Source organism: Eulemur rufifrons, chromosome 4 (genome assembly GCF_041146395.1).
Source record: "Eulemur rufifrons isolate Redbay chromosome 4, OSU_ERuf_1, whole genome shotgun sequence".
NCBI lineage: Eukaryota > Metazoa > Chordata > Mammalia > Primates > Lemuridae > Eulemur > Eulemur rufifrons.
This window is the reverse complement of record NC_090986.1, coordinates 56,771,256-56,795,540: the sequence shown is the minus strand read 5'-3', so window position 1 is coordinate 56,795,540 and position 24,285 is coordinate 56,771,256.

Genomic DNA, 24,285 nt, shown 5'->3' with positions numbered 1-24,285 from the left:
ACAGACATCTAAAGAAGGCATGGAATATATTTTTTAGCTGCATTTCAGAGATGAAGAAAATGATGGTGAGAGTGATGCTCTATATACGTCCTTCTTTGATTAGAGGTCAGGGATAACACAGGCCTTTTTGCTGCAGCTTCAGGCATGAATGTAACAATATAGATTAATGTCATTGATAGGACAAATGAGTTTTTCCTTAGGTGCTAACAGACAAAAGTCAAACAAACTAATCTATAAGGTATTTAAAATTAGATTTAAAAAATAATGCTTAATTAAGGAAAGCATAATGTGAAGCTTTATTTTTCATATGCAGATTCAATTTATATCCTAATTATAATAATTCAAGAAATATTACTTCAAATTGATTACAATTTATTTTTTTGTGGCTTTATAGGTCTATATCCTTTTAAACCAGCTCCTCCACCACATCTGTTTTTTCCTTTCTTTTCCTTTTTCCTTCCTTTCATTTTTTCTTTTTCTCTCTTTATGTCTTTTATTTTTTAGGTTCTTTCAATGTGAAGGGGAAAGGAAGTTAACTTTATAAGAAAAATGCCCACTGGGACAAAATGAGATAATAATAATGGCATATTAACATAGTCTTTTATATATGCCAGGCACTAAGTGTGCTTACATTCATTTATTTAATTCTTACCTTGTATTAACCTCATGAAATAGATTTTATCATTATTCACACTTTGCAAATGAGGAAACTGAAGCACAAAAGGGTTTTCAACATGCCAGAAAAACATAGAGATAATACTGTGATTCAAACCCAGATGGTTTGTTCTTGGACTTTGTACTTCTAGTCACTTATGTACTATTTTTTTTAATAACAGAAAAAAAAGCTCATATTTTCCTAAAAAATGAAAATAAAGCATGTATTTTAGATAATATACATACTTACAGGTATGATTTTCCTTTAACTACCATCTTAAAAGTGAAAATAAGAATACTTAAAGTCTTAAACTGTCAAAATGCACAATAATATTTAAAAGTCTTTACAGGGGAGATTGAGTTTCAATTATAAAAAAAGTCCAAGCACTGAAACACTTACATGCTTGGCAAAAATAATATAGAATGAATATGATAAATTATAGAAATTATTGAAAAATCCTTAACTGTTAAATACGTAAATATTAATTTAGCAAATGTCAAATCAAATAATAAGATAGAAAGTGGTTTTCATCTGTGCTATCATTTTTGTCAGAGTAAAGATATAAATATAAATGTAACTATTGTGCTAATAATTTTAAATAAAGCCAAAATCAAAGAATAGTTTACAGTAACCAAACAAGAAATTATAACAAATAACTTCATGTCAAGGCGCCAGCATTGTAATGATTTTAAATTAGAAAACATTTCTGGGATAGGTTGCTCATTTAACATTTTTAGGTTCTGTCAATACGATCACTTTTGGTATGAAACAGCCTATTTATTTTGATTAGAACAAAAATTCCCCAATGAAACAATGAAACAGAAGCCAACAATAACACTTGACTAACCAAATGCCTGGCAAGCTACTGCATATCTTTGAGGATTTGAATAGGAAAACAAAGACCTGAAAATGTCAAGGGCACTTGGATATTCCATACACACCCTTTAAAAATAACTCTACAAAGATTGGGAACATTAGAGATGATCAACTGACTAGGGACTCTGTAGTTTTTTACATTGTACTTGCATGATAAAAATTGCAAGTTTTCTATTCTCATCGTGAAATAAACTTTCTAAGTCAATTCTTTTGTGTGTGTCAAATATCTGGCAAAAGTTGAGAGAAAAATATCTTCTTGTCTGCTGTAAGAGGGAAGATGGTTACTTCCCTCTTACAGCAGCATTGTTTTGCCCTCATCAATGACTGAAGTTCTTTGGTGGAATATATACACAGTTAATTCAAGGAAAGAATTTTTATTAGGGTTTTTATTTTCTTCCCCCAAATCCTCTATTGTGTGAATGTCTAACCAGGCAAGAATAATTCTCAAGTTGGACTTTCAGAAAAGGATCTTTGGACATTGTATAATTTAAACCAACAGTTTAATGCAACAGAGAAATATTGAGGGTGAATATCAGATCTGCTGCAGAATGACATAGTCATAAATTCTGTGGGGAATGGAACAAAATATTTAAGAAATGAATAAATAGACAAATACGTGTAGACTCTCCATAAATCCTATTATTACTTTTATTGAGTAGGAAAGCATGAGGAAAGGTCACAAATGTCATGTCTCTCTTTGATATCAGTACCATAGTTCTGAATTATAAGAGAAGTCTAATTCTACAGGTATTATAAACAGAAAACATAGGGCTGTTAGTAGCTATATACTTAGAAATTATAGAATAACTTAGTTTCAGAAACAGACTCCATTTTGATCTCCTTGTGGCATGATGACCCTAAAGCATTTGCTGTTTCCTGAAAAGCCATGGGGATTCCCCTACCCTTATCCATCTCTCACTGGGTCCTTTGAATATTTATCTACGTGCCCTGATTTTGAGAAAGGCACATGTTTCAGATGTGGGGAAAAAAAAAAAAATAGAGACTCTCTAACTCCAGAACTACCTCTATTGTAAACACAAAGGAAAAGATCCCTAAAGAACTAAGAATTCCAGACATGGTTAAAATTGTATTTTCTCTTTATTTCCCATATACTAGATATACTAAATGCAATCTGGACTGAATTATGCTCCAAAATCTCTAAAATTCTGTTGTCTGGGAACGAGAACATTTCTGAAGAAGGTGGGAATGAGTCTCCCTAAGTATGACAAGATGACTCTCTTGTTGGGAGGTGGGGATAGCAATGCAGACTCAGGAAGTCATTATACTTTTTTATCATTTGAGTTAGGAAAAATGAAGGTCCATGGTAACATATGAATGAAACTTTATTTTACTTTACTTGAGATGTGTATGGAAAGTTTCATAGACCATAGTTAAAATTTATTTCATTATATTTTTGCTATCAATGTATTGCATTATCACATTAACTTTTTTTAACAAGTCTTTGAAGCAGATGCATTATTTTCTCCCTTTTAAAGATGAGTGAATTTAGCACAGAGGAATTAAAAAATTTCTCAAAATCACATAACTGGTGACATCTGCATTTAACCCCAGGCAATCTTTATTAGGAGCTAGCTGGACAGTGCCAAAGAAAAATTGCACGAGACAAGTTAAGCAGATAAAGAAGACTTTAACAATATTGCAATAGGGCAGAGAGATTCAAGTCAATTTACCTGAAACAAAAGGCAGGAGAGATGTTTAGGTGCTGAGTGAGCTACTGAAGATGTACCACATCCTGTCCTTGCTAACATGTTATTTCATTATCTTTTTAATAGTAGCCATCCTGACTGGGGTGAGGTGAGATCTCATTGTGGTTTTATATGAATTTCTCTGATGATTACTGATGTTGAACATTTTTTCACATACCTATTGACCATTTGCATGTCTTCTTTTGAGAAGTGTCTATTCATTTCCTTTGCCCACTTTTTAATGAGATTATTTATTTTCTATTTCGTTCTTATGGTAGGCAGGATAATGCCTCCCTAAACATGTCCACGTCCTAATTCCCAGAGCCTGCGAATGTTTCTCTACATGGTAAACTGGACTTTGCAGATGTGATTATGGTTAGGAGCCTTGAGATGAAGCGATTATCCTGGATTATCTTGATGGGTCCATTCTTCTCATACAAGTCCTTAAAAATGGAGTGCTTTTTCCTGACTGTGGTCAGAGAGAGAGAAGACTTGGGAAGAATGGTCAGAGGAATGTAACATTGCTGTCTTTGAAAATGTAAGAAAGGGGAATTGGGTCAGGGAAAGTGGATGGCCTTTAGAAGCTGCAAAAGGGAAGAGAACAGCTCCTCCCCTAGAGTCCCTGCAAAGAATGCAAACCTGCTAATAACTTGATTTTAGGCCAGTGAGCCCCTTATTGGACTTCTAACCCACAGAACTGATAATTTCTGTTATTTGAAGCTACTACATTTGTATTAATGTATCACAGTAGTAACAGAAATCTAATACAGTGCTATAATCCAATACTAGACAATTTATATTTTTGTACACATTGTTCAAGGTTTGGCCATTGGGAACTCTTTCAGGTTGGTCCCTATATTCTCTGGAATTGCTATCCCTTTGTTTCTTGAACATTTTTTTTACTCTCTATCACTCCAAGATACTCTACATTTACCTTGGATTTTCCTCACAGCTGCCCTAGAATCAGTCATTTTCCCAACAACTTTGGTTCTACTTATTGTAGATCTGAGAGCTGTGTATTTTGGCAGCTGCAGGTGTGTCGCTGTAGCTAGGCCATCTCCACAGACAGAGGTAGGTCATACACATAATTATTTTTTAAAAGCTATATATACACACATATGTGTAATTATTTCTCCATCTACATTTCTGTGTGTATATTAAACTTAATGGGTGTAAAATGATATCTCAGACTTGAATCCGTTATCACAGCATTTATTCCAGTCTTTTTCTCTTGCTTATTTCTAACTTCTTTTGACACTGAGAAACTGGGCTTTTATTATTTTTCATTTATTTTCTCTTTTCAACCTTAATATTCATGTAGAGTACTTTCAGAATGGTTAAACTTTATTCAGGTGAGAAAGTATTTACAGGCCAGAGTATAATTCTGTTAGTTTTTAGCTTTGGAATTTACACTCAAATCAACATTGTTCCAAACTTAAATAGGTCAGCTTCTTTTCCCCAATGCCCTTCAGTGAGGTCATACCCTAAATTTATGGGAAAGTAAGATTAACATTTGACAGTATGCATTGTACATGTGATATTCATGATTCTGTGTGTGTGTTTAATTTTTGTTTTAAACTATACTCTTGTGATGGATTGCTCTAGGGGTTTTAAGAAATAGAATTTTGTATACATGAACCTAAAAATTCCCCTCTGTATCCCCTTCATAAACAATCTATTCCCATCCCAACACCTGGGAGCTACTAATCTTTTTTCATCCCTATAGTTTTGTCTTATCTAAAATATCATGTGAATGAAACATACAATATGTAGCTGTTTGTGTCTGGCTTCTGTCCCATAGCAAATTGTATTTAAATGCATCCATATGGTTCTGTGAATTAATAGCTCAGTATTTTTATATCTCTGAATAATATTCCAATGTATAGATGCACTGCTTATCCATTTACTGATTGAAGAACATCTTCATTACTTTCAGTTTGTGATGATGACGAGTAAAGTTTCTATATAAAATAATGTACAGAATTTTCTTGTGTTATGTAAGAATGCAATTACTAGGTCAAATAAGTCTATGTTTAAACTTATAAAACACTGAAAAACTGTCTTCCAAAGATGTCCCATTTGCATTCCCATAGCCATTACTGAGTGTTCCTATTGCTCTGCAGCTTCATCAGCATGTGCTATTGTCAATGTTTTGGATTTTCATCATTCAAATAGGTGAATAGTGGTATCACATTATGGTTTTAATTTGCATTTCCATAATGACAAATAATGTTGACCATTTTTTAATATACTTATTTGCCAATCATTTATCTTCTACGATAAAGAAACTGTTCATATATTTTGCCCAGTTAATCGTGCTTTTTATTAATTGATTGATTTTATGAGATTTTCATATATCATGGATAAATTCTTTATTGGATATGTGATACTAAATATTTCCTTGAAGTTTGGGGCTTGACTTTTTTTGTTTTAACAGTGTCTTTCTGAAATCATTGTTCAGGTTGTGTGATGCACAATTCTAGGGAATCTCATTCACATCAAGGGCTAGTTTTAGTAAAGCACCACCTGCACAATATGGCAGTTCTATTTCCCCATATAGTAAATTTCTTGAGAGAAGGTATTCATATCTTGTTCCTCTGTGTGTCCATACTAGCCTACTTATCTACCATAAATTCTCACTGAGTTGAAATGAAACAAATTACATTGGGGAAAAAAGAAAACGACAACCCTTTGCAAATACCTACACTTCATATTTTTTATTAACTCTTTTATGTTAATAGATTATCAGAGATAATCTGGTCAATTTCTCATGTTTTATAGATAAATGAAATAAAACAGATTTATTATGTCACTTGTCAAAGGATATATTTTTAGTTAATACTAGAGTTGGCCAATTTTTTATGTATTCTGACACCTAGTCATATGCTGTGCCTAGGATATTATTCTTCCAATTTTCCATCATGTGTATTATTAAATTATTACTATATTCTATTGGTGAAAATAAATGTAAAATATGAAAGGTATTTGTGAAAGGTAAAAAGTTATATTTTATTTTTGAAAACTATGAACCCAGAAGAAATATAGATATTTTGAACAGATTCTAATAATTTTTCAAAAATGGTAGATTCATACCTAAACAATTTCATTGTTTAATGCAAAATCTTAATAATGATTTTTTTTTCCATTTATAGTTGTTAGGAGGCAATTGTTCATGGATTCATGTGTTTCAGCACACTTTATGATAAGAGATACTGACTATCTATTGTAGATTATCTTTTTAAGTGTATTTGTTTAGCAAACAGCTTAGAAAAAAGAGCTAGTGTCTTCCTCAGGAAGGAAAGGTGGGATGCTTACTGTCCATTATAAAAATGTGGGTTCCCTAAGATCAAGGCTCCTCACATGTAATGCCACTCACTGTATGTTTGGTATTACTTTGTCCTCTTTATGCCACTCTATGAAAACTGGGACTCCAGAAACTACCAACAGAAAATGGTGATTCTATAATTATAGCTATTTCTGTGAACAATAATGTCTATTTTTTTTCTGACCCAGGAGTCTCCTATTTTCTGCAAACATCAGTAAGAAGTGTTAGGCTAATTTATTAGATGCAAATAGGAAAAAATGAAGAATCTTCACAGTTGTTGATGACAAAATACTGTATTTTTCTACATGATACATCATCCTATTTTTTAAGAGAATGATAAAAACAATTAATTAAAACAACTTTATTATGTAATCAAGAGGAAATATTATTAATTTCCCACTTAGATGCACTTTCATCAAAATTCTAATCACTGCAATTTTTGTTTACCTCATAGATATGTATATATTCCACAAAATATCTACAAAAAATCCATATGTTGATCTATTTTACTAAAGTCAAAAAGTATATATAGTTGTATACTTCAATAGATGTTTCATGTTACCAGAGTTTCAAATGTGTATGTCTAGTTAAAAAAAATTGGCAGATAATACATTTCTTATTCCGATGCTAAAATTTATATTCAGCTCTTTGTATTATGCATTGGCTTCCAGGCAAAACCTGTTTATTTTTTCTCAGAAATTGCCTCAAGAGATATAATTATTAAACTATACTAAATTAACATTACTGCTGTTTTATGGAAGCTGTGATTATTCATAGTATACTCATTTGTCTGCTGTGGTTCTATTGGGAGAGAAATACTGTTGGTTTTAGAAAGACCTTCTGCCATGAATACAGAGTCCTGCTGTGAAGTTTAAAATGTGTGTAATTCTACAATATTTGTGAAAATAATCACACTGTTTACATGCAGTGATGATGTTAATGAAATTAGGTCATCATCTTTAAACAAATGTTTAACCCTATTAGTGGAATAAATATCCACTGTTGAAATAATTTGATAGTTGCTTTCCCTTGATTCAGATACTCACTGGCATTTGATCTTTTATTCATTTTATACATTGTTTCATTTAGGTTCAATAATACTTTTAAAATTAAAGACTATCTCATCTTGTTATGAGTTTTACAATAATACTATTTAAGATAATATATCCTGGACATCAGAATAAAAATATATTTTCTTATATTTCTGAATATAAACACACAAAATTATATGTACATATTGTACTTTAAATTGTTTAATTATATTTGATACACAGCACACATTATTCTAAGTATTTTGATAATGTAAGTTTTAGGATTGTACTGAATTTTATCTTCTTATGTAAGAATGGAACTCAAATGGGACTCCTTAAAGCACAAGTTTTAGGGTTTTACAAGCTTTTTGACTCCAGGATCTATATTTTGGGCCTGTAATTTAATTTCTTTCAACCTGTTTTTTTTTCCTATGAAATAAATATAACTACCTATATACATCACTATGTTGGTTAATGAAACAATATTTTTAAAGTACATGAGGGAATCCTATAAAGTTAAAAGTACTCAATACAAGCTGGTTCCTCTCATGACAGTAGCTTTTATTTTAATCAATATCTACCATTGCACATGGCACTGTTTAAAATTTCTCATGCTTAGACAATCTTTTGCCATATGTAATGTGGAACATATCTAATTATGGAATCCATGAAATTACAGAAACAAAACTGGATCAAAGAATACTATAAAGATTCTTAATTAATTATGGAAGGTACCTCTCATAAATGCTGTAATGATTTAAATTCTCTCCAACTGTGTGAGCACTTTCTCCAGCTGATACTTAGAGTATTGACATTTTAAACAAAATCTTAGAAATTTGAGGAGAAAATTTATATTTCTTTAATTCTTAATAAGACTGAGTTTTTACATGTGGAATTTAGTATTTGTATGAATTGATTAGCTTGTATGCATAGTGCCTATTTATATCGTAATAAAATATCACTTTTTGTTGTATATGTTGCAAATAGTTTTCCCAATTTATTTCCCCTGTAATTGTTTTTTTTCTGTTTTTAAATATATGCTGTTATTTTAAATTATTTATCATTTTATTGAAAAACACACAGATCCCATATGTAGCTAATTTCAAAATTAATACAGATTTTAAAAATCTAAAGAAATATCTCCATTAAATATTAATAATTGTCCAAATGTAATTGATTATTATTTCAGTTATCCTCAAATATCGATTGATTATTCTGATATACCTAGAGGAATCTAGGAGAAAGAAATGCTTTTCAGAATTATATATTATTCACCCACAAGGTTTATGGAAGCTTAAAAATCAATATGAAGCATTTTAAAAGAAATACAGACTTGTTTCAAATGGAATTCTCTCGAATAGCGATTTGCATATGCCTGTCCTTCAGGTGCTATTTTACCCATACTCTATAATTGTCAGGCAGGAGATTCTGATTACTCACAAATTCATCATCTTCCTTACATGAGATTAACTCATTTCCACAAAGTCCAACATCTCCCCATAAAATGCATGTCTATTTAGCTCAGCCACAGGGTAGATAGCAGTTCGCCATGTCACTGGTGATTCTTGCATAATCAGACAACCTTTTGCTTAAGGAATGGAGGTAATGTGTACATGTGCTGGTTCCCAACAGAAATCTGAATTATGATGCGACTTCTTCTTCAGGTTCACGTTCTTTTTCTAATATTTGGACCTCTACTATTTCTCATAAGAGAGAGTTACATGAAATGACTGTAAGCATCTTGTGTTCTATAATACAAATACTGTTTTCCTTTAGGGATCAATATGTGATTAAATGCCTATATTATGCATAAGCAAATGGAAAACAGGAGGGCTTGCAATATCCTAAACTTTTAGAGGCTTTCTTAGAAATATTACTTTGCCAAATCCAGGAAATATAATCTCTAGAACAGGGTTGGGGAACCCGCAGCCTTAAGGCCCTATGTGGCCTTCTAGGTCCTTAAATGTGGCCTTTCAACTGAGTCCAAATTTTAGAGAACAAAGTCCTTTAATTTTATTAATACTTTTTTTGTCTTTAATATTTTTTATTTTTAAAATGAGCATATTTAAAATACCAAAGAATAAAATAAGTTTCAACAAAATAATCCTCCCAGGTTGACCAGCACAGCTAGAACATTAGTAAGTCATAAGGGCTAAACTGACAGCTGCGATGCTCATGATTTGTTCTCACTTCCCATCCTAACCGGCACCACTACCTCATGAGGCTGGTTGTTGAGAGTTTATGGGGGTCAAGTACACCAGTTTTTTTATCAGCTTTTGACAACTGTGCACTGTGTTTCTGTTTGAAGTGGAATTTGTGAATAGTTGCACAGCTCAACAGTATTTTTTAATTCTGCTTGCTTAACAGCCCATCATTTCAAAGAAGACCTGAAGGAAGAGAATTTTTAAATTTTTAAATGAGGATTGGGAATGGCAATGTTATCTTGTTTCTGCTAAAGATAAGATGATTTGCTTGCTTTGTGATACTGTAATGTCAACATTAAAGAAATTCAATGTTCATTAGCATTATAACACTCATAAGGACCACAAATGTTTTAAATTAGAGGGAGAGGCATAAAAAGTTGTATTGCAGAAATTAAAAGATGAAAAACAAAAGCAAAGACAACTCTTTCAAGCATCAATAAGACATGGAAAAAATGCCCCTGAAGCAAATTATAAAGTAGTTTATATATGTGGGGAAAAAGAAAGTCATTCAGTGATGTACAAATTGTGAAAGAATGCATTGCTGAAGTTGTAGGGTGCCTACATTCTGATGATGTTTCAAAGTACAAACAACTGCCTCTTTCAAGGAGAACCATAACTGATTTGCAGCATGCATTAGCCTTCAACTGAACAGAACTACCTCATGCAATACTTCAAAAGGAAAATACATATTATTCAATTGCTTTGGATGAATCGACTGATACTACTGACTCGGCACAGGTATTATACTTTATTTGGGTCATAAGATTTTCTTTGCTACGAAGAGTTGAACAGAAGTTTTTTTTTTTAGAATAAAATAGACAAATGGCCAACAAACATATAAAAAAAAATGTTCAACATCACCAATTGTCCGGAAATGCAAATTAAAACCACAGTGACATACTACCTTACCCCTATCAGAATGGCCATTATTAAAACGTCAAAGAACAATAGCTACTGGCATAGATGCAGAGAGTAAAGAATGCTTCTAACGTCCACCTCTGAGGTTGAGAAGGCACAAAAGCAACATTACCTTGAGTGTTGGAAAACACAGTAGTTTTTTACAGACAATTTATGTACTTAGATTTTTATTTATTACACACAGCTAACAACTTTCATGTGCATGAACTATGCTATGAATTAATTACAAACTGTAACAAATTAGTGATAATTTTGATAACATATATTTCCTTGAAAAGTTCTGCAGCTGTGGTGTTGTTTGGTAACAAAAGTGCACATAACATCTCCATATACACACCCTCCTGAAAAATACATCACACTAAAACAAGCACTGTTGCTTTGTTGTTAACTTAAGTAGACTTTTTAACCTGGATTGCCTACCACGGTGACTCATTCATTCTGTCTTACAATTGTGCCTCAATATCCTCTATTTCATCAATTTGTCTAGTTATGGAGCTAGTTGAAAGAAGAACACATGCCACCTTTTGAACTGCAGCTTCTCCTAAAAGTTCATGGCAAATGTCCTTAGCAGCAGGAAGGATCAACTCTTCACTAATAGTAAAGGGCTTCTTAGCTTTAGCGATGTGGTTAGCCACTGAGAATGGTGCTCTCAGTGCAGGCATATTTGATGAAGTGGTGGCCTTCAGTAATTGCTTCTGTTCTTCGTGTTCACACTTTTTTCCTTTTGAAAAACTCCAAAGGCTTGTCTTTTAATGCAGAGGCTTGTTCTCTACGTGACAAAGCAGTTTTGAAGGTTTCATGGCTTCCTAGGATAGCCAGGTTGTCACATATTGTACAAAGTGGGCTTAGAGAATGTGAATCATCTGTTTAAGTAGGACTGTTGGTGCTTTCTTTTAAATGCAGATTTCTTTTTGTTGGCAGTTTTAGAGTCTTCTGATGTCTCATCATTGGGTCTTTCACCTTTTCAAAGAAGTTCTCCAGTGACATTTGTTTTTTACACATTTTTGCTAGGGTTTGCTTGTGGGCTTTCCAAAAATGTGACTGAGACAAGTAAGCATTGAGGGAAAGAGGCACAGATAGAAGTGGTAAATAAAATAGTGGGTGGTCCATGCAGACTAAAATAAATGTCGGATTCTGACTTAAAACCTACCACTAGATGCAGCTTTATTGTTACTTGCCACTCGCTGATATGATTTTGATATTAGTCCGCAAGCAATTGATTTATTATGGTCTCTGTGCAGTCAAACCTCACTGCTAATGATAATTTGTATTTGCAGCCACTCCCCAGCAATACCATTAGCTGCCTCAGCTGCACCTCAGATTGTCAGGCATTAGATTCTCATAAGGAGCATACAACTTAGATCCCTCGCATGCGCAGTTTACAGTAATGTGCGTGCTCCTATGAGAATCGAATGCTGCTGCTGATCTGAGAAGAGGCGGAGGAGCTCAGGTGTTGATGCGAACTATGGGGTGAGTCTGTAAATGTAGATGAAGCTTTGCTCGCTCTCCTGAAGCTCACCTCACCCTCCTATCAGGCCACAGACTGGTACATGTCTGCAGCCCGGGGGTTGGGGACCACAGGGTTAGTAGATGATGAACACAATAAAATGGCATTTTGGAAAAATAACAATTATTATTTGTATAAATTCAATAAATAATGCAAAAGTACCTAGAATCTGACCTTAAAGACATGAATGGGGAATGTTGGATTTGAGTTGCTTTGGTGAATTGAAAGCGCTTTTTGGTTGATTGTTGGTCAATATAGTTTTAGTTGAGTTAATATGCCCAAAGTGCTGTAGCAATGTAAAGTTGAATAAATTAATATATATATATATATATCAGCCTAGGATAAGAAATATAAAATAGATTTAACCTTATTTATCAATAAGAAAACAGGAATATTGGAGCACACAAAAACTGCAGATGAAGTGAAATTAGTGAAAGCATGTCAACAGATATGCTGGGAGCAAAATAAAGGTGAAAAAAACTTATATTAATAGATGTACAAATTATCAACTATGTTATGCTTTGTTTAAAAAGCACCTTTATACTGTAATAAATTGAGAATATTCTGTAGAGCTCAATATAAAACCTGATTTGCTTAAAGGATGGGGATCACAAAAGGCTGGCAATACTATTTCTATTCCATACAAGATAACCTATGCAGAAAGTGATTATTTGCAATTATATAAAGAAGTTTCTTTTAAAGATTCTTTCTCCAAAGTTTCTGAAGGAAATGAAAAGAAAGGGTTTTTATGACAGTAGATAGAATGTTCATTGTGTGAAACACACATATTTTCTTTGAAGACTTTTTTCTTCCATGATGATCAGACAAATGTTTTACATGATAGTTTGGACAAGGGTTTACAGAAAGTAATTACTTTTTTTGAGCAATATGAAACTCTGTATCTATTCATACAAAAGGCTATTTTGAATTTTAAATATATAATTCTCAATCTAATTGCAAGGATTTCTCTGTTTTGGTTTCTGTGTTATAGAACTTAACAGATGTATGGGCTTTTATAAAATTATTCATTGACTAGGGAGCCCAATATTCATTTATAAAAATGAAAACTTGAAAAGAAAAATTTGAAAATACATACAAAAACAATTCTACTCATAGAAAATCTATTCAAGCTTTATTATTTTGTTTTTGTTTAAAAATAGAGAAGTAAAGATACATATTTAGAACTTTTATTAATTTATCTTTAAAATAAAATACTAGCAAATGAAATGTATTACATATTTAGAGGCACAGATATAAATATTATTTGATAATTTTGTGCCTACTTGTAGCTGTACATATAAGTAAAGCAGGACAAAAAAATTTCCAAGAGGCATTCTACAGGTAACATGAACTGAAAAAACTGATAATATACTTAATTTACTTATTACTATATTTTAATATGCATACTTTTCCTCTCAATATTCATTCTGATCTTTTATAAGTACTTTTCATTATTTTTAAAAGGCAGTAAGAAGTAGTGGTAAAGCATGCTATAAGTGCCACACTCAGTGATGATTTCTTACTTACTCCTGCAGATTCATTGACGATCACAACCCCTTTTCCACCATTTCTTTCCTTTACCTACTCTTCCTGGTTTCATTGCTCCTTGAAAGCCTCTTCTCCAAATACCTTTTTGGTACTTAATACTCATCTGAAGGGGAAAAAACCCTGATCTTGCCTGTTCAGTAACTGCTATGTCTGATATCTAGATATGAGCTATCCCACTCTCCACTTATATTCTATTATTCTCTTGCTCTAGGAATCACTCCATTCCTACACTCTTAATATCTTGTCTCTTCCTCTTTCCATTTCTCACAGAGATAAACCTAAGTATTTTTGCAAGCTTAATCTAACAAAATCATGTATCATATTGAATTGATTATTGTACCTGAGTATGTTGTTGTAAATGAGTTTACATATTTAAAGTGTTTAATACAGACTAATGATGCAGTAATTATTAGTAATTATTAATATTAATATTAGCCTACTCTGCACCAGCACCCGAGCAACTGATTGTCACTGGGGACAGTCACACTGTTATGTTGAATGATCTCCCCAGTGTGTCACCAAGGATCTCAAATGGACACGCCACACTGGCCAGCAACCCTGCTGCCCTTCACTATGATGTATGCTCTCTCACACTTGACATCTATTTTTACAACCTCTATTTTCCCCTCAAACCTCCGATACTTTTACTCACTTCTCACATTCAATGAATACTATTGCCTTATATTTCCCTAAAATAGAGATATTATAAGAGTTATCATAGATATTGATAACAGATATAAACTTATTCAAGTAGTAATGACCTCAGCACCAAATGTATCAAACAACCTGCATCTCATTCACACTCTGCTGTCCTTCCTGTGTCCCTTAACTCATGTCAGAGGGTATCCCTTATTCATGAGCTTTGGAATCATCTACTTTCACCTTCTCAAGGACATTTGATTCTATAAATATAGTCCCCTGTCCTGAATCACCCTTTTATCCTCTGTGCTAGAACAATGACATCAACACATGTCAAACATTGTATATACTTCTAAACATGCAAATGCACAATACACTTTAAATCACTCTTTTGAATTTTTCCAACTTTTGGGAGGCATAGTCAAGGTTTAGAGAGTTTTTAATACAAGGTTGCTGAGTCTGGATTGGGGCCAGGGAAAGGGTTGGCCTTCCTTGGTGTTTGTTGCGTGAGTGAATGTGTAACTACCTTCCCGCTATGGCTCAGGGTCACATTTTCAAATTCCTTCTAATGTATTCTCAGCTTACTCTTAAAAACTGTCATAATGTTATATTATCTCTAAAGTACATTGAAAAAATATGAAATCTAATTAATATTTTATGTTGCTCTGCCTCTGTTTATGCTTTCTAGCCTTCCAGTCCTATCTCTCTGTTCCTGTTTGTCCTGTCCAGGTTTTCTTAGGGCCAATCCCTAATTAAAGACAACAGATCTTTTTGTGATGTTTTAGATTTTTAAAGAATGTATTGAATTGGCTAAGAAATTTAATTTAAAAACAGAAAATGATTATAAATATTATAAAATATTCACAATACAATGAGTGAAGTCCTATCAACAAATAGTTATATTGCATTTTAAAATCGAAGTAGTTAAAATCTATTACTCTGAAGAGATTCTAATATTTAGTAAAAGGAATATTTCTGAATTCTTATCAGATTTTTCATTAATTTTAAATCAGAAGTTCCAAACTAAAATATCAAGAGAGCAAATCAAAGAATGTAAGTGAATACAGTGAGGAGGGGGTTTAAACTATTGAGCATATGCTCTGCCTAGAGTAGGCAACTAATAGTTGATTGTTAACTGATTATGTCCGTTAGAGAAAGCAGGACCAGTTTTACAACATAATATATGGAGCTTAAATCCAAATATACTTATTTTAAAATATTGGTTAATATCTCACAACATGAAAAAAAGTATGTGAGGTAATGAACATGTTAATTAGCTTTATTTAGCCATTCTACAATATACACATATTTCAAAACATTAGGCTGCACACCGTAAATATATACAATTTTTATTTGTCAATTCATAATCATAATAATTTTAAGATAATTAGAATATGGGTTAACAATTTACTTTATAAGTCAATAGTTTTACAACCAAATGAAGCTCAGAATTGGACTATGTATAATACCATACATTACTAGTTTGCAGGGTCTGCCACTGCAACTCAAACATTAAACAAGTATTTATGTGGGTCTTAAGCAAAAAGAGTATAAACCTAAAATAAATAACATAACATTCCTATCTTAAGGCCCTTATTGGTAAGAGAGAGAGTTATAGGCATACAATTATTATGAAATGTGAATATATTCTTTCAAAAGGTACTTATAAGGAAGCTATTATGTGCTTAACATGGATAGACAGCAGGGAGCAAAACAGAAACAGCTTTTCACTTATAGAATTTTTATATACCAAAATATCTGGAATATGAACCACTATATATATATATATATATATATATATGTATGTATATATTCAATGAGAAAATATGTTACAAAATCTAAAAATGTGTGTAGAATTTGCCATGTTAAGAAAGTTCTTGGTCATAACATTAAATATGTTGTTCATAGATGGTTTCTCTGAGGCCAAACTTGATAAATGCCTCAGAAGGATCAAGTCATGGAATATCCAGGGGAAAAGCATTTCAAATAGAATGCATAACAGTTATAAATGCCTCAAAGGAGGGAGATGACGGTATGTGCATGGATCAGAAAGGAGAGTAGTATGGCTGGAATAGAGGAAGTGAAGGAAGAGAATAATGAGATAAAAAGCCAGAGAGGTTTAGGCAGGAAGAGCATAAGCATGTTGCAAAGGCTAAATATATATTATGAGTTGATCATTGCTATGGAGTAAAATGAATATGGAAAGGAGGATGGGGTGCCAGTTTGAGTGTGGTGTATTTGTGAACATGAGAAGTCTCTGCCATACTCTACCTTTCTGGTACACATGAAATATTATGACAATCAATCAAGCCCCATTTATTTATTTTATTGTTGCTGTATTTTCCTTTGGGGTCTTAGTCAAAATTCTTTGCCTAGGCCAATGTCTAGTAGAGTTTTTTCTACATTTTCTTCTAGAAATTTTGTGATTTCACTTGATTAAATTAAAAAGTTTCTACACAGCAAAGGACATAATCAACAGAGTAAATAAACAACCTACAAAATGAGAGAAAATATTTGAGAACTATATATCTAATACAGGGATAATATCCTGAATCTACAAAGAACTCAAATAAATCATCAAGAAAAAAATAAACAACCCCATTACAAAGTGGGAAAAAGACATGAACAGAAGTTTTTCAGAAGAAGATAGACAAATGGCCAACAAACATATGAAGAAATGCTCAACACCACTAATCATCAGGGAAATGCAAATTAAAACCACAGTTAGATATTACCTTACCCTGTCGGAATGGCCATTATTAAAAAGTCAAAGAGCAATAGATGCTGTTGTGGATCCCGAGAAAAGGGAGCCCTTATACGCTGTTGGTGGGACTGCAAATTAGTACAACCCCTGTGGAAAACAGTATGGAGATTTCTTAAAGAAATAAATGTAGACTTACCATTCGAGACAGCAATCCCCCTACTGGGCATTTCCTTCAAAGGAAAAGAAGTCATTTTATCAAAAAGACACTTGCACTAGAATGTTTATGCCAGCACAATTCACAATTGCAAAGATGTGGAATCAAACTAAGTGTCCATCAATTCATGAATGGAATAAGAAAATGTGGTGTTTGTATGTACCCATCTCCTCTGCACCCCTCCCACCTGCCCAAAACCCAGTGAAAGTTACTACTATATGTGCACTTAAGTGTTGATCAGTTAATATCAATTTGATGGTGAGTACAGGTGGTGCTTGTTTTTCCATTCTTGTGATACTTCACTTAGTAGAATGGGTTCCAGCTCTATCCAGGATAATACAAGAGTTGCTATATCACCATTGTTTTTTGTGACTGAGTAGAACTCCATGGTATACATATATCACATTTTATTAATCTACTCATGCTTTAAGATATTTTGAATGAAGACATAATTTTTGGATCTTCTGAAACTATCAAGTGTTCATGAAAAGCACTTGCATACCATAAATATGGTAGAGTCAAAAGATAAGTAAGTACTTGGGTTGCTGACACGATTAATGAACTCCTGAATTAATACTTGAATATCTACCTTTTGACTTCTGATCACAATTGAAATTTAAATATATATGAGACCAAATTCCTAGCTAAACTGTTGCCTTTTAACCATATATCTGATTAGTTGCTTATTTCTAGTTGTTTTAACTTTATGTATCGAGATGCACTTTAAAAAGAGGTGGCCATTTACCATATGCGAGTATTTAAAATTCAATTTAATTTAAATTAAATTTGGTTCCTTGAAGCTAGCCACATTTCAAGTGCTCAATAGCTATATGTGGCTAGTGGCTATTGTAATGTACTGCACAAATAAAGAAAATTTCTGTCATTCATATAGTTGTATTACACCGTACTGGACTAGAGATTTCTACTTCTTGAATTTTGTTACAACTCTAGATTATCTCTGTAGTCAAACAACTATAACAGCTTTGAATGTATATATACTGTATCTGTATTATCCATCTCAACCACAATTTTGGCAAAAGACAAAATTTCCAATCTGAGAACCATAATTCTAGAAACACGTTTTCTGAAATACAGGTGTAACCAGAAGGTTTCAGGCTACATTAGTCAGTGAGGGGCAACATGATTTGTTACATTTAAACTGATACCACACATATTGTGTATTTGGCATGAGTGTTCTCCAATGGAAAACATATTACTGTTGTATTTCAACATTCCTATATTAGCTGCCATTTAACAAATCTGAAGAACTATTATTCCTCATTGTCAATGCATTGCCACAATAACTCCTGTGCCTTTTGACCCCTGAGTGAGGAGTCAGATAGTTTAATTGTAACCTTATGATCTGTCTTCGCCCTTGTCACAATCCTCCCTCAGAAGCAGGATTTGCTACCTGTATTTCCAAATGAAAACTGGGTCAATGTGTAAGTGACCTGATTGTACAGTACCACAAGAGGCCTGCTTGTCAGATACAACCCATTCTATTACCTGAGCATGTCAAATTATACACCAAATTTACAGTGGCACTGTGACTGAGACTACTCAGCTAATTTTGCAGTACTAGCTTGCATCATTATTAGTTTCAGAATGGCTTCTTCCACTAACCAAATACATATTGACTATTTTACTGTTCTACTGTTTGGTATGGCTCTAGCAAACCCCTTACCTGAGAATGTGCTAGTGATGTCAGAAGGTATTCAGAATGGCTTCAGCGAATGCTCAAGTAATCCTGTCCACGCTGCTTCTCACTCAGTGAAGTGACTGTGATCAGAGAGTTAAAAAAGACACAAACACATAGAGTTGTTAAAAAAAAGTAAACATAATAAAAAAACAATCACTAGGAAAATAAATTTAATTATAGAACTAGAGATAGTTTTGACAAATGGGTAACACAACTAAATATGATAATGTAATTTACTACATTAAAAATAATTTGAAATTTTGTTACAAAAAAGAATATTTCCTTTTGCTAGTTTATGTTATATGCAGATTTGCATATTCACATTCAAAATATTGCTGTGATCATTACAATGTTTCTATTCTTAATTTACTTAGGTTCTACTTATTAGCTTTCACAAAATGATGTGATTTGTCATCCTTTGATCTTTGTTTCACAAAGCATTTCTGGCCAGTGAAGTAGATCATGATGTGCATGATTTGGTTGCATTTTTGACTCTAAATGCATATTTAAAGCTATTTCTCCCACACTCTGGGCACTGCTGAAGTTTTGTTTGAGTTCACTCTTAGGCATATTTTCCATCCTCCTGGAACACTGTCACTGAGCTCTGAGGCAGGTTCTGCCTGCCAGCTTGCCTCTTCAACTAAATAAAACTCATACGTCACACTCAAGCTAGAGGCGCACTTGACTCTGATTTGCTCATTTTTTAAGCCACACGTAAACTGGGCTACACTCTGTTACCTTTTTTTATGCACTGTTCTATCAAAGGACATGGACATGGATGACCTGTGAATATCAGAGGAAACATATGTAATTTATCATTTAAACTCCTCTACTCTTCTTATCAGTTCAAAAATATCTATTGATAAAAATTGCTACATAACATCTCTCAGAGAAGGATACAAAGAATAGAGCAGAGTTTTATCTTTTTGTGAATTTATTTACATAAATATTGTTTCCTTTTTAAAAATGCAATTCTTACATGAATGTACATCATGTGGATTGGGAAATTAGGTGGTATTACAAACATATGAATGAAAGGACTAGACATCATTCTTATTTTTTATATTATTGGAATGTCACATTCCTGAATGTGAACGTGAACATGACAACCTACGTGTTATTTTCTGTAATACAATTCATTGAACACCACCACAGCTACATATTTTAATGTAATATTAGAATAAGTCTATTTAAGAAGAAAGGCTTATCAATATAGCTTTAGTTTTATTTATATGTCTTTTCTCTGCATAACTTTTACCCCTACATTTTGGCAGAGTTAAAGGAATGCCATTCTCAAAATAATAGGAGGAAATCATACTTTCACACCATTAGCTCTTAGACAAATTGATGAAATAAGTCACCCTGGTATGCAATCTGGGTTGACAAGTCTACCAGTGTTGATAATAAAGCAACAATGCTTGTTTTTCTGTGATATATGCGAATGATGAAAATTGAAACAAAAATGTCTTTTTTTGTTTCCTTCAGATTCATACAATTAGTGATGATAATATAAGGTCATTTCTTTCTTTCTTTTTTTTTTGAAACAGAGTCTCACTCTGTTGCCCAGGCTAGAGTGCTGTGGCGTCAGCCTAGCTCACAGCAACCTCAAACTCCTGGGCTCAAGCAATCGTCCTGCCTCAGCCTCCCGAGTAGCTGGAACAACAGGCATGCACCACCATGCCCAGCTAATATTTTTTATATATTTTTAGCTGTCCAGCTAATTTCTTTCTATTTTTAGTAGAGATGGGATCTCCCTCTTGATGAGGCTGCTCTCAAACTCCTGATCTCCAGTGATCCTCCTGCCTCTGCCTCCCAGAGTGCTAGGATCACAGGCATAAGCTACTGCGCCCTGGACAATATAAGGTCATTTAAATTCTCTGAAATGTAGGGTGTTTTTCTTGTTGTTTATTTGTTTAATTTTTTTATCTTATCCTTACAGGTTAGCCTCTTTTTTTCTGTTAGCTACTCTTAGCAATACATCAGGCTCTTGCTCCTTCAGTGTTCCTTAAAGTCTTGCTGTTAATTGTACATATCAATATTCACAAACATAATGCCTGGTATTTTTCACTTATGATTTGGTAAGGAAAAGTCAGATGATAAAAATTATTTAGTAAAATATCAATGCCAATTAAATGATAAGTTCTATGTTATTTTAATATTGTTACTATTTGAGAGCAAGTGATAATCCAAGAAAATGTATGAATAGGGTGCCTGTGTGTATCTTTTGCCTTAGAGTTGTTAAAACGCCAACTACAACAATTTTAATAAACACCCCAATTTCCTTAAATATAAGGTGATTGAAGATGTTAGTCCTTTGAAATTAAAGAGGAGTTTTAATTACATGGAAGGGTTTTTTATTCATGAGGGTCCAATGTTGGCAGGGACATGTAGAAGAGAGAAAATATGAAGAAATATTCCAGAAATGTTTTTTAGATAGTATAGTTTAGCTTTTAATCTTCATAAAGTCAGACAGGTAGGATATATTATGTTTTACTGTTCTCACTAGCTCTATTGTATAACATTAGCAATAATATTATGGATATGTAATTTTTTATATTTGCCTTCTGGTTGTAGCAATTAATTTTGATAGCATAATATAAATCACCAAAACACTGACATAAATAGGGAGCTTCACATGTGCAAACACACATACACAGATAATACACACTCATCCATGCACACACACATACACAGAAACCTAAAAATTGAACACTCATGAGCTCAGGTGCTATATCAGATTATAATTTTATTCAAGGAAAATATAAATGTCTTTGATTTTTATTACTAGCTATGAGATTGTTTTTCTCAAAAAAAGACATCAGGAAATATTTATGAGTTTTTAGTTTACAGGAGTAATTGATTATAAAAATATATGTTGTTTTAGAAAATCACATCACCTTTCATTGTTATAGCTTAGACAAATACCCAGAAATAATAATATTATTAGTATTAATTCAGTCATACAATTTAAAAAAAACTATTTAAAAAACTATCTTCTCATTTTGATATGAACTTTCCAAATTTTGTAGGAACACATGTCAAAGTCTTCCCAAAGACTTTATTTACCTAAAATCACCCATAACTCTTTTGGCTTCCTATTTTATTTCACAGAAATTTATATTGTAAATATTTACTTTTGGTTATTTTCAAAAACTTGTTTTCATTTGCTTCTAGTCCCTGAATGCTATTTGGACTCTGGGGGGATGATGGGTATGATGGACATATAAAAAAGGATACTGAGAAAAGGCTAATATAGCAGAGTAAAAACACAGCAAAAATGTATTGATGAAATAGCCCTGCAATCATTGGAGATATGTTGAATAATACCTAACTTGCAGCATAAAGGAAATTTTATTGATTTTCTCCTTTCTACTATGATTCTTTGACTTTAAAAAACTGAGTTTGTGGCCTTTAGTGAGTGAAGTAAAGAAATCTGACGAGAAAAAGATATGACAGTTCTTTTCTTTTCTTTTTTGCTCTTTCTATCTTATTTTGACCTGGAGCTTTATTTTCTCTGCTTAAGAAGAACTATTGATTTAGGAAGTCTAAAGGGGTCACCATGGGATTCAGGGAGAATCTACAAGGACCTAACTGCTTAGAGCACTAGGATAGAATTTCAAGTGCAAAGAGGTCCAGGTGGGATCACCAGGTAGGAATTGATCAAGGAATTCAGAGGATAATTTCTCTTAAAATATAAAATGTGGACCTTTGCTTAAACTATCTCTGGGTTGACGTTTGTAAGACTCTGAGTATGGCAATCATAATACAGGACAGTATGGAACCATCAACTTTACTTGGACATGAATAGTTCTGCATAAATGAATCTACTGAAAAATATTGTTTCATCTTTAGGAACCAAAATTCATATATCTTAAACCTCTACTGCAATAATAAACTCCAAATGAGTTACAACAGGACCTCAGCCTTCTGAAAGTGGATCCTCCTGTATGGAACTGGAGACCTTCTATGTGAAATCTCACAAGAAAGGAAAAAGAAATACCACATGTACTCACTATTAAATTGGAACTAATTGATCAACACTCATTTGCACATATGGAAGTAAAACTCAATGGAAATCAAGCAGGTCGAGGGGGAGGAGGGGATGGGTAAATTCACACCTTACGGGTACAATGCACACTATCTATAGTGATGGGTACATTTATAACTTTGACTCAAACTATGCAAAAGTAATCCATGCAACCAAAACGTTTGTACCCCCATAATATTCTGAAATTTAAGAAAAGAAAAAAAGAGAATTAATGTATTTTTAAAAGATAATTTTCAAATATTATTCTATCGTATTTAGAAGTTAATGTTTTTATCATATTCAACTGATAATGCTTGAGAAACTTTTATAGTTTCCCAATCATTATTTCTAATAAATAATTTTAGAAATCACTGAGCAAAATTGAATGTTACTTATGAAGAATTACACTCGAATGAAATGAGTATAACTTCAAGGGTAGCCATGGCTTTTGCCGAACAGTACATATCACATAAATCAAAAAACAAAAATCTTATCTTTGAGCAATTACCTTTGAATGCAATGAATTTTCTGAAACTGACTAACTTATCAAAATAAATGATGTTTGCTAGCACAGTGCTATTACTTGTGTTCTCAGTGACCCATTTAAGAATGCAAGCTATGTGGGTTAAAAATATAAAATTTTATATTTGGAATGAGAGTGACTGTTTGAAGGAAAAATCATTAATAATGTAAATGTGACTTAAAGGAGTCACTTTTAAAAGCATTGTGAAACATATTTTCCTTGGCCTATAAATATTTCTTAAATAGGTAAAAATAAGTTTTTTGGAAACTTTTTTGGTGTTTCTCCTTCCATGGGTTTCTGTTGAACATAGTAACAAAATTTTATTTTATTGACTGTCTCCCTCTGTCCATGTCTCATATAATGTAGGAAAATGATATTAGGCATTTTGTCACCAACTGTGAAATATCTATGACACCAGGAATAAGCATAATCATTAGTTTATTTCCATAAATGCTTTCTTTAGTAATATGTTCGTTAAATATACAGAGGCAGATGTAGATATAGAAATATAGTCAGGTAGATATTTTAAAAGCCTCTGCAATATATTAACAGTAATATAACTCTATTAGAAGGAACATGGCTATAAAAGAATGTTATAAATATTGGACTAGTGTATTGAGGAATCTCAATTCAGAATAAAACATTTTATTTTATTCCATTCACTAAATTTAATCATGCTCTGTCAAATCTTCATGTTTTATCTCTTAAC